Source organism: Ammospiza nelsoni, chromosome 1 (genome assembly GCF_027579445.1).
Source record: "Ammospiza nelsoni isolate bAmmNel1 chromosome 1, bAmmNel1.pri, whole genome shotgun sequence".
Taxonomy (NCBI): domain Eukaryota; kingdom Metazoa; phylum Chordata; class Aves; order Passeriformes; family Passerellidae; genus Ammospiza; species Ammospiza nelsoni.
Genome location: NC_080633.1, coordinates 67209627 through 67226140, shown reverse-complemented (window position 1 = coordinate 67226140; position 16514 = coordinate 67209627).

Genomic DNA, 16514 nt, shown 5'->3' with positions numbered 1-16514 from the left:
AGAAGAAAAATATGAATATCTGTCATCTTCCTAGGGGAGCAGGTTTATTTTCTTCTCCAAATCTTTTTTATACAGCTAAGTTTGTAACACTATCAAAAGATAAACAACAACAACAAAATCTTAGAGCAACTTTGAAAACTCATAATGTATATTTGATTGCTTTCAAGTTCACTGTTAAGACTTATTGGTCTTCTTCCAGTTTGTAGAAATGATTTGGGGGAGGGAGACCAAGTATTATTCTGTCACCCAGACAGGACGACAGAACATGATTTGCTCACTCATGTGATGTAGAGAGAGCTGACAACTCTGTGATTATGATGTTAAGCAAAGTTGGGAGGGTGTTGCACAACATTTTGCACTTTTTCTGTTCCCTGTGAAGAGAATGATACTGTTTCTCTTGTGCTTTTTTTTGCCTCTTAAAATTATAGGGTCTCTGAGGTATGGGTTGATGCTGATTATAGACATATCTGTTGAAGCATTCACTGGAGACCAGACACAAGCAGCACTTCTAGGAGTTACTATGTGCCAAATAATAAATAGCATTGATGAAGAAATATGGACTGCTAAGAAGTGGAGGAAAATACTACCTCTTCTGCTGTGAAGTAAAAATTAAAAGAGCATATGTGGTCTTTGCTTTTATCCCCATGGGTATTATGTATTCTCATAACTTTCACTAACCATTTCAGAGCAGGACAGCTGACCTTCGAAAGTAAATACGATTAAAGCTGAACAAATCAGGTAATTACAATAAAAACATGACTTGACAAGCAGCCTCTGGACAGAATTACAGTTCTATACACATCCTTCTCATTCAATTAGGATGATTTGAAATGGTTAAAATATTTAGTTTACTTTTGCTTGATATTTGTGGGACACTCCATTTCTAAGGTATATTTAAAAAGTTCTTTAGAAAGAAAAATTCGTTAGAAAAGAAAAAATTGTTCAACTTAGGTATTGAGTTCTTGCATCCGTCACTCAACAGGACATTAACAAGGAATTACCAGAGGTACCTGGACCCTTTTTCAACCCAAATCTCTTGTGATATAGGATTTTTCTCCCCAGCATGGCCTCCTTCCCTCCCCTGCTCTTTTGCAACAACCTGTTTGCAGCTCAGCAATTGGCACAACTGCAGAGCTGTGCAGAGAAGGGCATGTGCTGATCTCCTGCCTCTCCTTTCTCCTTCTCTCATTTGGGAAAAGTGCAGGTAGCAGCCTCTCAGCTCTAAGGGAACACGCAGAGAGATACTGTGAAAGGTGAGAACCAGAGATGGGAAAACATCGTCTATAGAAAGAGAGGGACTCAACTAATGCTATGAATGTTGCTGTAGTATTACCATGCCACAGTATTGGCATCAGCACTTAGAATCAAGAAAGACAATTCATTGTCACCTGCCACTACTGCCCAAACTGCACTGATTTTCCCAAAGCAAGGAAGAGTTGCAAGGTACAGAAAAAAAGGTGAGTAGAGAAAAAAAAAAATCCAGAATGTGCCACTGAAAGCATGCAGGTCAACACTGAAACACAAGGTCAGAGAGGGGAACCAACACACCCTGCATCTGCAGAACGTCAGAGTAGATCTCATAGCATCAAAAAATGGGTCAAATTCCTATAGAAACAACTTCTAAAAGACCTTTAATCCCATTAAAACAAATCTGAGCAATACCCTATAAAGCACAGAATGCTCAGACATACAATCAAGAAAGCACCATAATCGAGTTTAAATAGATTAGATAGGAAATACGATCTGGTGAAATCCCTGGTACTACTTCCATGCACGGAAATTTCACAGGATCAGGCATGTGGTGGAACCAAGAGTCCCAAACAGAATAGGAAGGGTTTGGATGTGTCTGGCAAAAGGAGCTGCTTTTGCAGATTTGCTTAGGGCACAGGTCACAGAGCAGCGTCTGCAGGGCTGTGTCTTTTAGCAGTGTCACTGGACCTAAGTGCCATTCTGTCCTGGGATACAAATCATGGCACAAAGGTGCCTGAGCTAGGGGAGCTCCAAGCTGGCACATCTGGAAGGCACAGCTCCATCAACATGGATCCCACAGCAGTGTGGTGGTGCTGGCATGGCACAGCACCATCCTTGTCAGAGACAGGTGAGAGCCTGGCACTTTCTCAGCCATGCAAACACAGCACTCCAGTGCTGAAGCTGGGCTGCCTCTGCTCCCAGCAGAGGTGCTGCTGGCCTGAGCATCTCTGCGCCGTGTAAAAACATCCAGTCCCAAACCTAGAGCCTCATGTGCAAAGTATTTGACAAACACAGAACAGAAAGATACCTTGCCCCGAGGAGTTTACTGTCTAAATAAAATGGAACTAGTGTAGACTGCACATTGCTCAGTGTATAAAGCAGTGCTTGTCGCTTTTTCTGCCAGCAATGTGCCAGAAGTCAAGCTATTAAATTGCAGTTTGCAGATGGGCTAGGTACTCCCGTTGCTTTTGCAGAGTGCCATGCAACAACCACGGCTCTTCATCATACACCTGACTCTATCAAAATCCATATTATGGTCCTGAAGAGTGATAGAATATCTCTAAGCTTGGTGAGTTATATGCCCCTCATTAATAAACCCTTTATTTTCAGGGAGCTCCCATCTTTTGAAAGGGTGAAGATTATTTGAGGTTTTAATAAATGAACTGCTGCAAAGGAACATGTTGCTTTCCTCCTCCTAAAAAGATGCTATTTATATCAATAATCCCATTGTGAGTGTTACTCCAAACCTCAGAACAGAACAGTGACAAGTTAACCAACCACTTTTGTAATAACATTTACTGCCCTTTATGAAGTTAACAAATCTATTTTTCAAATTTCAGTCATTTAGAATATAAAGGAAAAAGCCATTTTTTCATATGATAAAATGTAGCTGCTGCTGGAATCAAAGAGTCAACCACATTTTTTTCATTAATTTGATTATTCTGAAATGATTGATAAGATTAATTAAAACTGCTTTGATTCAGAGATCTTCAGAGGACCCATCTACACAACTCTTGCAATTTCCACTTGAATAAAAATGGAACAGCATCTATAGGGAGACAGATATACCCAGAATGCCTCTTTTCCACTCTAACTGTATGATAGTTATTATGCCTATTATTCTCCTTGTGAAGCCTCAGTCTATCAGGAATATTTTGAGAGTATTTCTAGTAGGATGTAGAAAGAAAAAAAAATACAAATCTATGAGAGAAAGGAAAAAAGGAAAAGGAAGGAAGGAAGGAAGGAAGGAAGGAAGGAAGGAAGGAAGGAAGGAAGGAAGGAAGGAAGGAGGAAGGAAGGAAGGAAGGAAGGAAGGAAGGAAGGAAGGAAGGAAGGAAGGAAGGAAGGAAGGAAGGAAGGAAGGAAGGAAGGAAGGAAGGAAGGAAGGAAGGAAGGAAGGAAGGAAGGAAGGAAGGAAGGAAGGAAGGAAGGAAGGAAGGAAGGAAGGAAGGAAGGAAGGAAGGAAGGAAGTGTCGGAAGGAAGGAAGGAAGGAAGGAAGGAAGGAAGGAAGGAAGGAAGGAAGGAAGGAAGGAAGGAAGGAAGGAAGGAAGGAAGGAAGGAAGGAAGGAAGGAAGGAAGGAAGGAAGGAAGGAAGGAAGGAAGGAAGGAAGTGTCGGAAGGAAGTGTCGGAAGGAAGGAAGGAAGTGTCGGAAGGAAGGAAGGAAGTGTCGGAAGGAAGTGTCGGAAGGAAGTGTCGGAAGGAAGTGTCGGAAGGAAGGAAGGAAGGAAGGAAGTGTCGGAAGGAAGGAAGGAAGGAAGGAAGGAAGGAAGGAAGGAAGGAAGGAAGTGTCGGAAGGAAGTGTCGGAAGGAAGTGTCGGAAGGAAGTGTCGGAAGGAAGGAAGGAAGGAAGGAAGGAAGGAAGGAAGGAAGGAAGGAAGGAAGGAAGGAAGTGTCGGAAGGAAGTGTCGGAAGGAAGTGTCGGAAGGAAGGAAGGAAGGAAGGAAGGAAGGAAGGAAGGAAGGAAGGAAGGAAGTGTCGGAAGGAAGTGTCGGAAGGAAGGAAGGAAGGAAGTGTCGGAAGGAAGTGTCGGAAGGAAGTGTCGGAAGGAAGTGTCGGAAGGAAGTGTCGGAAGGAAGGAAGGAAGGAAGGAAGGAAGGAAGGAAGGAAGGAAGGAAGGAAGGAAGGAAGTGTCGGAAGGAAGTGTCGGAAGGAAGGAAGGAAGTGTCGGAAGGAAGGAAGGAAGTGTCGGAAGGAAGTGTCGGAAGGAAGTGTCGGAAGGAAGGAAGGAAGGAAGGAAGGAAGGAAGGAAGGAAGGAAGGAAGGAAGTGTCGGAAGGAAGGAAGTGTCGGAAGGAAGGAAGGAAGGAAGGAAGGAAGGAAGGAAGGAAGGAAGGAAGGAAGGAAGGAAGGAAGGAAGGAAGGAAGGAAGGAAGGAAGGAAGTGTCGGAAGGAAGGAAGGAAGTGTCGGAAGGAAGGAAGTGTCGAAAGGAAGTGTCGGAAGGAAGGAAGTGTCGGAAGGAAGGAAGTGTCGGAAGGAAGTGTCGGAAGGAAGTGTCGGAAGGAAGTGTCGGAAGGAAGTGTCGGAAGGAAGTGTCGGAAGGAAGTGTCGGAAGGAAGTGTCGGAAGTGTCGGAAGGAAGGAAGGAAGGAAGGAAGGAAGGAAGGAAGGAAGGAAGGAAGGAAGGAAGGAAGGAAGGAAGGAAGGAAGGAAGGAGAGAGAAAGAAAGAAATTGATAAAAGAGGAGAGAGACAAGGAGAGAAAAACCTTAGAGCTTAATTGTAATTTCAACCAATTAAAAAAGCTCAGCTACTCTGCATTGAACCTTTGGGGGAATAGATAATTTCACCTCCCAGAACAAAATGCCTTAAAGACTTCCTTTAAAGCTGTGAATAAGCAGTAGTTTTTCACCCCTTCCCTCCCCTTTCCTTGTCTGTGATGTAGAGTTAAGGGTATCTAATAAATCAATATTATTTGCATAAATAAAACTGAGCTTGTGTTACCAGATCAAGGCTAAATTCTTCAATATTATTCACATAAAGTACTATGATTAGGGAGGGCTTAAGCCACTCTCTGGATCCACAGATGTTCTTCTTGAATGTGTCTATGAAAACCTCTAAGAAAGCATTTATTTCCCTGTTTCATAATGTGCATTGACTAGTCTTCAGTCTAGCTGTCCTGCTAATCTAAAACATCCTGAGGAAGGGGATGGGTGACCTGGAGTTCCCACCACACTCTTGCTTGCAGTGTTTTTGTCACAATGTGCTCCCCAAGATGATATTTTGTAACATCTCGGTAGAATCACACTAATTAAACTAGTTTCAGTAACCATCAAGAAAACATAAACAAACGCACTGCTGTGTTCTATTGCTGCTAGGGTAGGTAAAGACATGATCCAACCAAATTTTAGATATATGTCTAATTAAAAACTGCCAAACGTTCAGCACACCGCTATTCAGTAAACAGGCTTCAGAGGTCTTTGATATTAAGCATGCCTATGTTTTACTAAATTTGGTCTCATGAAGAGCAATATACTTAATCAGTATCACAGGGGGAAAGTGACTGTTTAGAGAAGTAAAAGGAAATGTAGGAAACTTCAGGAGACTAAAGTAACACCACTGATGAAATAAAACCGCCCTTGCTGTATCATATGCTGATGGTGCCAGCCATGAGCCATTGCAAGGCAGTGAAAACCTCTTCCTAATCCCAAATCAATGAGAAGTTTTGGCATTTACTTTATTGGGCCCAGAATTTTTTTCCCCAGACTTTTTCTCAGCTGTTCATGTGATTAGAGTAATGCAGAAGCATAACAGATGTACTTTATACCACCACAACATTATGGTTTAGTCAGTGTGTGCATTAAATCCATCTTTTCAATACTGTGCAATGATTTCCATATCTGCATGAGTCTACCTTTAGTAAGCACATGTACAATGTAGGCCACATTTGCATGTGAAAAGTCATCAAAAATCAGGAGGAAAAGTGCCTACCTCAGTAATTTTTAAATAACTCAGGCCATTAATTGGTAACCTTTGTTCTCCTACTTGCACAGGCATAAATTAGTTTTATGGATTAAGTATATTTGAACTTTAAAAAATGCTTTTATAGCTTAGAAAGAAAAATAATGTATTTTTCATACCACTTCAAAAACAGTGGATAGGTGTGTGTATATGTCTGAGAACTGATTAGGATTCTAATACCATGATGCAAATTGTTAGTGGAAAAATCAACCTGTTTAATAACTGCAGCAACAGCCCAAAGGTTCATGGAAGAAAATATTACAATTAGAAAAATCAGTTTTCACAATAGAAAATTCAGCATGTTATTTTTTTATAGAAGAAAGCTTTAGGAAAGCACCAGCCATCAGCCACCAGTTGAAACAGAGAATATGAGAAACCTTTGGTGTTTTGATAGAGTTATGACTTCCTCGAGCACCAAAGATTTCATTACCAGTTTGATGTTCTTATTTATGGAGCCCCAACATAATATTTTAAGCTGGAGTAATCACAGGTGATTGTCCACTTTCCTGACAGGTGTGGTGCTAAGAGATGCAAAAGGCATCTGTGGCACTTGGGACTTAGAACCAGGTCTGACCTGTGAGGGACTGTTGTTCTGGTGGGGATGGACTTGTGTGCTGCGTGGCTGAGGTTTTTGGAACAAGTTGTGGTTTAAAGCAAATTTTGACTTTTGGTTTCCAGAAGTGACCAGAAGGGAAGAGGTGGATCTCAGGCAGTAGTTACTCAGCACTTAAAAGTTTCATATGGTACAATAGAGTCCTGTGCTCTGCCAGCCTTGGAACACCTCCAGATGGTGTTATCATTCACATGGGCCTAGTATGAAGTAAATAATACCACAATATCCAGGGGTCAGATATAGCCCTCATGAGAATTTCTGCTAGTGCTTGTTGCAGAATCATCTAGAGGAAGCTCTCACTACTGTTGAGGAGAGGCTCTCCTGAACTCCCAACCCCTTACCCAAATCATGCATTTGAAAACCAGCCAATGAACTCTGTGTTTGCCTTTACTTGCCTTATGCTCTACAGCCATTTCCAGCTTGACTTTTCAACCATGATAGGACAAGGTGTTGAAAGAACAAACCATGAAACCATGAATGTTTGCATAATTGCCGTGACTCCAGGAGATGGAGCCTTAACAATACCATTTCTGGATGGATCTGTACTAACTTCTGCCTCTCTCACTATGCTCGCTTTGAAACTGGCAGTATCTTTGTTGCTAGACTCCTTTCTACTGGGGGAGGCCAAAGATATAATTTTTTACAATTCTGAACAGTTAGACATCTTCCCAGATCAAGCAGCACCATGTGGTCAGAACTGAAAGTATTTCCCAGCCTTGCAGAGTTGTTATACAGGCACATTTTTCTTTCCCCAGTATGGATCTCCTGCCCTGAATGAGTGCTCAACAAATTTCAAAGGACTTCTAGATATCTGCTTCTGCTCCAGACTCGAGAGAAATCAGAGGGAGAAATTTCTCAGTGGTGTCAATATTATGGAGAACCTGGGGCCTGATAATTGTCTCTTGGCCAACACTTTCATGTCTATAGTGGTGGGTCCCACCATAGTGGACAAAGGTCTCCTGCTTCACTTAACCAGAGCACGTTTCAGTACCCTTTCAACTTGGGCACTTTGGCTGCTAAAGTGAGGAACCAGGACCTGTGCTGCTCCCTCACTGTAACAGTTGCTAGAGCATTTTTCACCAGCTTTGTAAAGGCTCTGAATCACCTCTTCACAGACGCTGTGAAATGTGTAACATAACAGCTTCTCCAAGGGCTTTTATGCCATTAGCCCATGCTTTGTGAAAAAGCTAAATGGTGCTAAAAAAATAGTGATATAAGTATATGCCTTCACTTACCTAAGTTTTTTTCCCCCTGTTCTTGAGCATTCATCTGAATCCTTTAAGGTTTTCAGGATCTTGTCTTTCCCCTTGCATATGGACTTGCATTGATTTCCTTTAAGCATCTGGCATCCCATCTTATCCCTGCAGATGCTGAGGTAGCCGAGCACTTCTGCTTCCCAATAAAAAGACCTTGAGACCTTTTCCTTTGTAATTTCATTTCAGATTTCATCGTCAGATAATCAGTTACTCAGTTACCAGCTTATGAGAGCAGGTGATTTTTCTGGTTGGCAGCCAGTTCCCCAGCTCTGACTAACTTTGGGTGAAGAGATAATAGAGGCTCAACAACTTTCTGTTGTTACCTCTGTCTTCATCATGTGAAATGCCACTTCAAGGAGGAGATAAAAAGGGTGTCTAATCAACCATTCCTAGGGGATAGTTTGATTAAAAAAAAAAAATCCACATTTCTTCAATTTATATGCAAAAATTCACGATATCAAAGAGGAAAATATTATTTTTACAGTGAGAGATTCTTCCAGCTGTTGTAGAGATTGTCTTCATATACCACAAGGATGACTAGTTTATTCAGATGAACATTTTTACCTGTTTGGACATGTTTGTGTCTTGATGCAGCAGAAGGCTGATAGAGCTTTTCATCAGTCAGACTGAATCAATCCATCAATCAAATATTGGTGCATGACTAGCAAGTGAAATCTATCCTTAGTCTATCAGTCTTTCATTCCTCCCTATCTTCAAAGTCACCCACTCCTAAGACCAATTAATGCAGAGGCTGACAGTGGTGCTCTTGCTTTGACTTCTTTGTGACAGAGTATCCAAAAGTATTTCTTGGCTTGTTCTAGCACTTACTTTTCTTTGCTTAGTGGTTCAGCAACAAACATGCACACTATTGCTAATTAATATGTTTGGGATTCTATCCTGGCCCACAGCACTGAAAAAAAATCTCAGAAGTCTTTGACTGCAGTAGCTATTAATCATCCCTAAGCCTTTGCATTTGTCCTAATTCAAAGCATTTGTTTCACAACATATTTTCTGCATACCACACCAGTGTTGATCAACGTAGGTTTCAAAATCCTTGTTTATTTTATTTTACAGCATGTCAGTCTGGAAAGTTAGACCAAAAGAAAAAAAAAAAAAGTAAGCTGTTTATTTGTCTCATGCTGGGGAATTACAGACTCCAGCAGGGTTCAATGGAGTGTGTGTCACCATCACAGAGCATGCTAAAGAGGCACACTGAGTGGGAGCTGATGATGAGAGAGAAGAAACAGAAGAAGTCCATGTTTGGCAGCAGAGAGGACATAAAGGAAAACAAACAACAATCTTTGCAGAGAAGCCTCTTTCATGCTGTACAATGGATGTGTATTTTTATTGACCTACATTGTCCAATTTGCTGCATAAAGGGAAACAGTCTCTTGCCACAAAACTCACCCTACCACGCAGAGAAGGTGACAGCTCCACAGAAGCTCTGCTGTGTGACCTCTGAAGACCCCAGGAAAGACACTAGGGCTGTTCCTGAACTGATGTGCTGCCTGGGATATGGGGAGAAGCAATGTAATAAGCTGTTCTCTTCCAGCTCTGTAGCAATTCTCTTGGAAAAAGGAATAAAACAAACATAATGCAGGTACAGCCACCCCAGGACTTCTCACATGTTAAAGGTGGATCTGAGAAACATCTCCCTAAAATTTTGCACCCAGAGCAGAGGGAAATTTGAGACTCTTTCAATGCCTCCGATCTCTCCCACACATATTGACTCTCTGGATAGAGGCTCAAACATTACTTTGAGCAATGACTTATCCCTTCCTTTTCTTCAATACTTCTCCATAAGAATAATTTTTCCCCTGCAATTAATTAAGGGTATTTATTAAGATAGCAGGTATTTTTATGGCATACTGACATGTTCCACTGGGTCTGCTAACTCTAACACTCATTGTACAATAACACTGTCAAAATAATACAGTAATATCTGCCAAAAGAGAGTACATTTTTAAGGAAAAAGTACCCACCTATATCCAGGAAAGTGTAACTGTGAGAGAAACACAACTGCAGCTGAAGCGGCAGCTGAGATTGCTCTGCTCATTTTTTGAAGGAGATTCATGGAGAAGATAGGAAAAAAAGTCATAAATTCACTTGAATAAAAACTAGAAGCTGTTAAAAACACATTTGTCAAATAGGTAACAGATTCAATAAATAAATAATAACACACACACCCCAAATCCAAGCCAACCAAACAAAAAAAAACCCCACCACTAAACTCCCTCACAAAAAAGAAAGGAAAAAGCTTAAATGCAACTCCAGTCTTGCCCACTATGTTTTTGCAGTTTCTATGTTTGGCTTGCTATGACTCACTGTCCAGCAGCTAAACCTGCCTGTTGTTTTGGGAAAGCCTTCCCATCACCTCTGAGGCAGCTGCTCCCATCTGTCACACGGGTCTCCTGCTCCTCTGAGCAGCATCAGCACCTCACTCCAGGAAGGAACCATTTCCCCCACCCACCCAGAGCTCATCTGACCCATTCTCCCAGGAATATATAACCTAGTACAGATGAATCCCCTTCACAGCAATGCTATCTTGCCAGCTTTCTAAGCAGTGCTTTCACCTCACCTTGGCTATGCAAAATTTTTATGACTTAAAATGGCAGGAGATGTTACTTATTTGTCTGATTTCTCCTCCTCTCCTCCTGTGGGAGCATTCAAGGACAGAGTACTTATTGGAGGCTGGGACAAAACAGTCTTATCTATAGCACATCACTGCTTGAAAGCAAATATTGTTTCTAGCTTCTGATTCCCTTTTTCCCCAAGGTAAGTTTAACTCTCATTTAGTTTAGGCATTTAGTTTGCCTTAGCTTTGTTCCATCCCTAAAGTGCCTAAAAGCAAAACAGAATGCTGTGTCCCTATTCCCTCCTGGTGTGGAAAGATTTCTGCATTTTTATCCAAAAAGAAAAATAGAAATAAAAAACTGGGTGGTTTTGTTTTGGGGTTTTTATAGGATTTGTGATTTCTTTCCGTTGTACTGGAAGACTCAAACTAACAGGGACACTAACAGGAGTATCATAACAAGGAAATATGAACTTCCTGAGGCTGAAGGTACACTTGTAATGCCACTGTTTTTAAACTTGCTTCCTTTTTTTTTCCATACAGAAATGTCCAGCTGGAATTTGAATATAGCTTACACTTCTACTTAAACAGCTGATTCAGTGACATTTTCATCTTAAACCTTTTCAGGTTCCTTGTGGGAGAAAGAAGAGTTTTATGCTTCTGTATCCACTGTCATTATGTTACAATTCCAGAGCCATGCTCTGGAAAAGCCTACCACTCAAATAGGATATTAGATTCTCATTTCTGACAAGCACTGTTGAAAAGGGTGGGAGGAGAGGTGTGAATGGGAAAAGAAAGCAAGGAGGAAAAAAAAATATATATGTGTTTCCCAATGATAAAGGTGTAAAATTGTGAGATTTTAAGGAGATCATTTGGGGCAAAGAAGGAGGTAGAGTAAGGGTGAGATTTACATGATTTTGAGTTTTTGTTTTGTTCATCTTGATTAGTGTTACTCAATGTATAGATGCAACGCATTTACCCACATCCAGAATTAACACATGACCATAGTAACAATCAGGGCTTAATTCTTACACAGAATGTATTTCACCATAGCAGTAAGTCAGACAACAAAATGCAAAATTTGGCAAACAAGTCTCTTATCCTAGTTATATGAAAGGGATTTTTTTTTTTTGGTGCAGTAGGAAATGTAGTCCAGATTTCCTGATTTTCCAGATCAATGTGTGTACCTATAGACCGTTAAGCATGACAAAAATCAATGAACTACATGTTGTAATATGACAATGGGAGTATCTTACAGCTTGTCCTTGAAAGATGTTTGTATTGACAGCAAACAGCCCAAAAGACAAAGCCTGCACCATGACAATTCCATAAAATCACTTAAAAAACCAAAAGGAGTACGATCCTCAGGGCTTCAAACCTTCCAAATTAAGGAATTGAAATCCCTATAAAATGTCTAACCCTGGAGGCTTTTTACTGTAGAATTATCACTGGTAAATATATAGATTATTTAATTAATCCACTTGGTTTTAAGTTGTCTGTTCTTTTATTTTCCTTCTGTGCCTCACTTTGGTGGTTTGAGCCCCCTGGCACCTGCAGGAATTGCTGAGAGGTGTCTGGTAGAAAGGATCAGAAGTTCACAGGCACAGGTGGATGTGGTGTGAGGGACCTCATCCCGACGTCTCAGTCCCATTTCCACTCAAGACTTGCCCCTTGGATGCAGCCTTAAGTTCAAAGGCACACCCAAAGTGGCACCCCAATGGTACAGTCTTGCCAGCTTTGCTTTTAATGAGATCAGGGTTTCACTAGGCTCTGGAGTCTGTGATTCAAATGCTCTCCTCACTGTTCAGTTAATGGGATCAGAGTAGCTCCATCTGTAATGTGTGGGTTGTCTCCTGGGTAATCTGCCTCAAGGAGATGAATTGAGAAGCTTACACCTTTAAATATGATGCAGTCAAGGAGAATTATAATTATTGCATGTATTAACACTGTGTACAAGGCCCAAATTACATGGTACAGAAAATATGGAATAAAATGGAATATTGCAATAGCCAATAGTCAGGAAAAAAACCCTCATTTATTGAGCATAATCTATGCTCTTGGAAAACTTTGCTGTGGAGAAAAGAAAGAGAAGATCCATTCTCCCTGAAACTACTGGAAGTCCTCTAGGGCCGTGAGGCAGATCACCGTACTTAGCTTATACGTGGGAGTTGGAAAGAACTCCATCAGCTTATCCTGTCATTTCTTCTTCCTCTGGTTCAGTCTTTTTCCTCACTTTAAGATCAGAGAGCAACTTCTGTCTCTTTTGCTGTCCAGCCTGGTTCATTCGTTTAAGAACAGTTTAGTTAAAATGGTCATTTTCTTAGAGGAATGTTTCCAAAAGGCACCCAGACATTCTCTGTATTGGTAGAGAAAGGAAGAGGCTGAGTGTATTTGGAAAGTCATCTTTGAAGCTGGCTATAGGACCTGAGTGCCCGGTTTATTTTTCTCTTACTGGGAAGTATGCATACAAATCCCTAAGCTTTTGAAAAAATGTAGCCCAAAGGCTTGACTTGTCAGTCTTAGCCTAAAGGAATGGAGGTGTCATCAGTTACAGATAGAGTTGTTGGCATTTAGCTACCAAACTACTTGATTTGCATGTATAAAGATTATTTCAACCTATAAACATTGGATCTCCTCGTGTTGCCCAAATTGAATACTAAGCACAAAACCTCTCATACAAGATCAGGCTCTGATACCTCAAATAGCCTTCAGGAAACTGAGCATTTGCCTACTTAAAGCTGAAGTCAAAGACACTGGAAGCTGAAGAGAAATATATTTTAAAATATGGGCCTTAGTCCTATTTATTTGGCCCAATAAATGCTGTTATCGGACAGCACTGATTTAAACTGCTTCTTTCACCATTAAGGCATCTAAATTCAGCACCACATATGAGACCAAATCCTCATCAAAGAGATTTTCTTTCCATTACAAGCAGTTTAGGAATCATTGTAATTTCCATAGTAACAAAACTCCTACTATACCTACATTTCCCAGCTAATTCATTCTTTTATGTGAATTAAAATATAGTAATGGGAACTTGTATTTCTCTGCTTCAGAAATCTGCTCTGAGAACAGAAACACCATGCTGTATTGCAGGTGTGAGTAAGATATTTTCGTTGCTTTTTTGAGGGCTTCCTTCATTCTGCATCAAATAATTTTTTTTAACCTGACTCTTACCTCATACCACACAAATGCCCAAGTTGCAATAATAAGCACCTGAAATTACCTGAACCCTTTCCAGTTATTCTAGTTTCAAATATTTTACTGGGGATCACAAACAAGCACATTAGGGACCAGCTTCAGAAAAGACTTGTGGTTGCAGTGAGCCTGAGCATGCTGTGCAGTTTCATTGACATCACAGGGACAAGAGTGGAACACATCAAGTTTGGATGAAAGTTTCAGCTGTAATGCATCTGTTTTTGAAAGTTACAGACTCTGTGTTTGTGCGAAGAGAAAAGAGGGTCTCACAACGGCACTTTCAGACACAGATCTGTATGAAATTTTAAAAGGCTGCAGAGGAGGTGGCATGCTGAATTAAAGAACTTGATATGGAAGTAGATAGCAGACAAGATGCAAAATAGAGAAAACAGAGGAATAAGAGCTTTTAAGAAAGTTAAATGATTGCTCAAATCTCTCCTCCCCTTATCATTCCTGACCTCCCTTAAGTTAAGGTAGGCATAATGAAAGATCTACACACTTTCTTCTTCTAATAATTTCCTCAGTAATCAAGGGGCGGAAGTTGTTAAGTGTAGTATGATCGGTTGGAAGACATCTGCTCCAGCATTTGGCTCTTGTGCCAAGGATATAAAACAGTCTAATAGGAAGTCCACCCCACATGAGCAGGGAGCACAGCTGAAGTAGCAGTCAGCAGCTGATCGAGGCTATCTGAGCACACAGACCAGCTGAACAAGCAGGAATTTCAGCAAGTGGTTGCTGAGCTGTTTTAGACTAGCCCATGCATCTGATCCCACTGGCCCTGATAGCAGCTCTACACTTTGGGGAAAATCCTGCAGCTACTTGCAGGGCTGTACAAGGACCACAATGCAAGTAGATTGGGAGGTAGAATAAACAAGAGAGTGTCACAAGAAAAAAAGGTAACATTTTGGTAAGACCTGTATACTAGGAAAGGGATTGGATTACTTGGTGGGACAGAAAGCTGAGGAAATGTGATCCCTCTTGCTCATTCTGCCATGTTCTTCTACCTCCCACCACGAGTAAGTAACATGTGGGTGGATAAGTGGATCCTCTGGCTTGGTTTAATGCCAGCAATGAGAACATTTGTGAAGCAAAGCCAAGCATGCTGGCAAACATCCATCGATCATTCTTTCCTTCATTAAAGTCCTCTCACCTTGTGAGAAGAAATTGATTACGCTACCATAGACACGCTTCCTCCAGCACTTCAAAGCCTGCAGAGGCGGAAGCTGGATTTGGGCCATAGTGCCTGGAGCCTTCAAGAGTTAATTAAACATAATAGTAACCTATATATTTACACGTCCCTTTTTGATGACAGCAACAGAATAGAGGTTAACCCCACTTTTCAGGTTCTCCCTCAGGATTTGTTTGAACTTTGCTCGTCTTGCACCTCCCCATCAGGCATGAACTGAATTCTGCAAGTCAGAGAGAAATGAGTGCTGAATATCCAGCTGCAGACATGGGCCACAGAGGTGGAAAGACTGAGTGATTTGCCAGAGGTTAAGGTTATATGTGAAAATTGTGGCAAGGTGCAGTTGTATTATTTCATCCTCTTTATTTTCTCACAAATTCCCTGCCACTCTCCCTCTTCTGTGATGAATCATGAAAATATCAATACATAACTAAGTATAAATGACATGTAGGCACTGGCTGAAATTCTGCAAAGCACCTTACTGCTGCTGAGGTGGCGAAGAATGAGGAACAGAAATCCTGCAGATTTACTAGTCCTAAATGCAAACAGCATTTATTTAAGCTTCCACATAAAGATCAACTAAGCAGCTTTAAAGACATCACTAAAACCTTCAAGCTGCATAACAGTGATGAAAAATTGACTCGGAATCAACATGCTCCACTGTGCTTACTAGCCCTGACAAGGTGGATAAAAATAGTAAGGAGACAATGGTGACGTCAATCAAAGACTGGGTGAGCCAAAGAGTTTTGCAAATACTCCCACGTGGAATGAGTCAGAGATGGAGTAGAGAGTTTGAGAAACACAAGGCAAGCAAAATCTCTTTAAAAGAAGTTTCACTGTGTGCTCAGAAGCCATAGAAAATTTAAATTTAAAACAACAGGGAAATGTTGAGAAAAGGGGGGAAAAAAGAGTCCTGAAGGTGTTTCAGTCCACTGGCATGGTAAGAGGTTCTTTTATTATTTTCTTCCATGAAAGCTTTCCAAATAAAATGCTGGATGTGATAAATAAATCCAGATCTTTAGTCAGGATAAATTTCTCAGCTGACATTTGGGAACAAGAAACCTGATTCCTATGCTTTCATGTGAGGATGGGATAGGCAGCCTGCAGGATCTGGTACAGAGTATTGATGTCTCCTATCAGAAGATAGGGACAAGGACAAGTTTGGCAGCTGATGGATAGACTAATGTGACGTTATGTGGTAGTGCAGGGAAGGAAATAAAAAAGCATTTGCAGCCAATTGGAAATAATGAGAGAATTTTGGGAGGTAGATGGTCATTAAGTTATTTAAATGTTTTCCTAAAACAATGGCAAGTAATTAAAAAAAGGAAAAAAGTAAAATTTTAAAGCAAAACACTGAGTATTATATCTCTCTAAGCATGCCAAGCAACAAAAATGTCTTGAGATTTATAGGACATGGTATTTTTACATGTAGCAGTCTAAGGTCTCATATACATGCCAGTTTCAAGACCTTTATGTTTACTGGAGAAATGTAAAACAATCAAGTTTTCATAAATCTCTAATTCTGAAAATCCACCAAAAAGATGTTTTTTGCAACATTTGAAGACCTTGACCGTTATAGAAATACACAGCTTCTTGACAATATCAATAAAGATCTCTTGGATTAAAGGTGTCAGGAGTGATGTTTCCTTTTTAAGCTCATTACATCCGTGAGTTTGATTATCTTGATCCACAGGGCATAAAGACCCTGCATTTGCATGCAAAGTAATCAAAGCAAGTATTTGCCTATCTTCATTAGGCCTG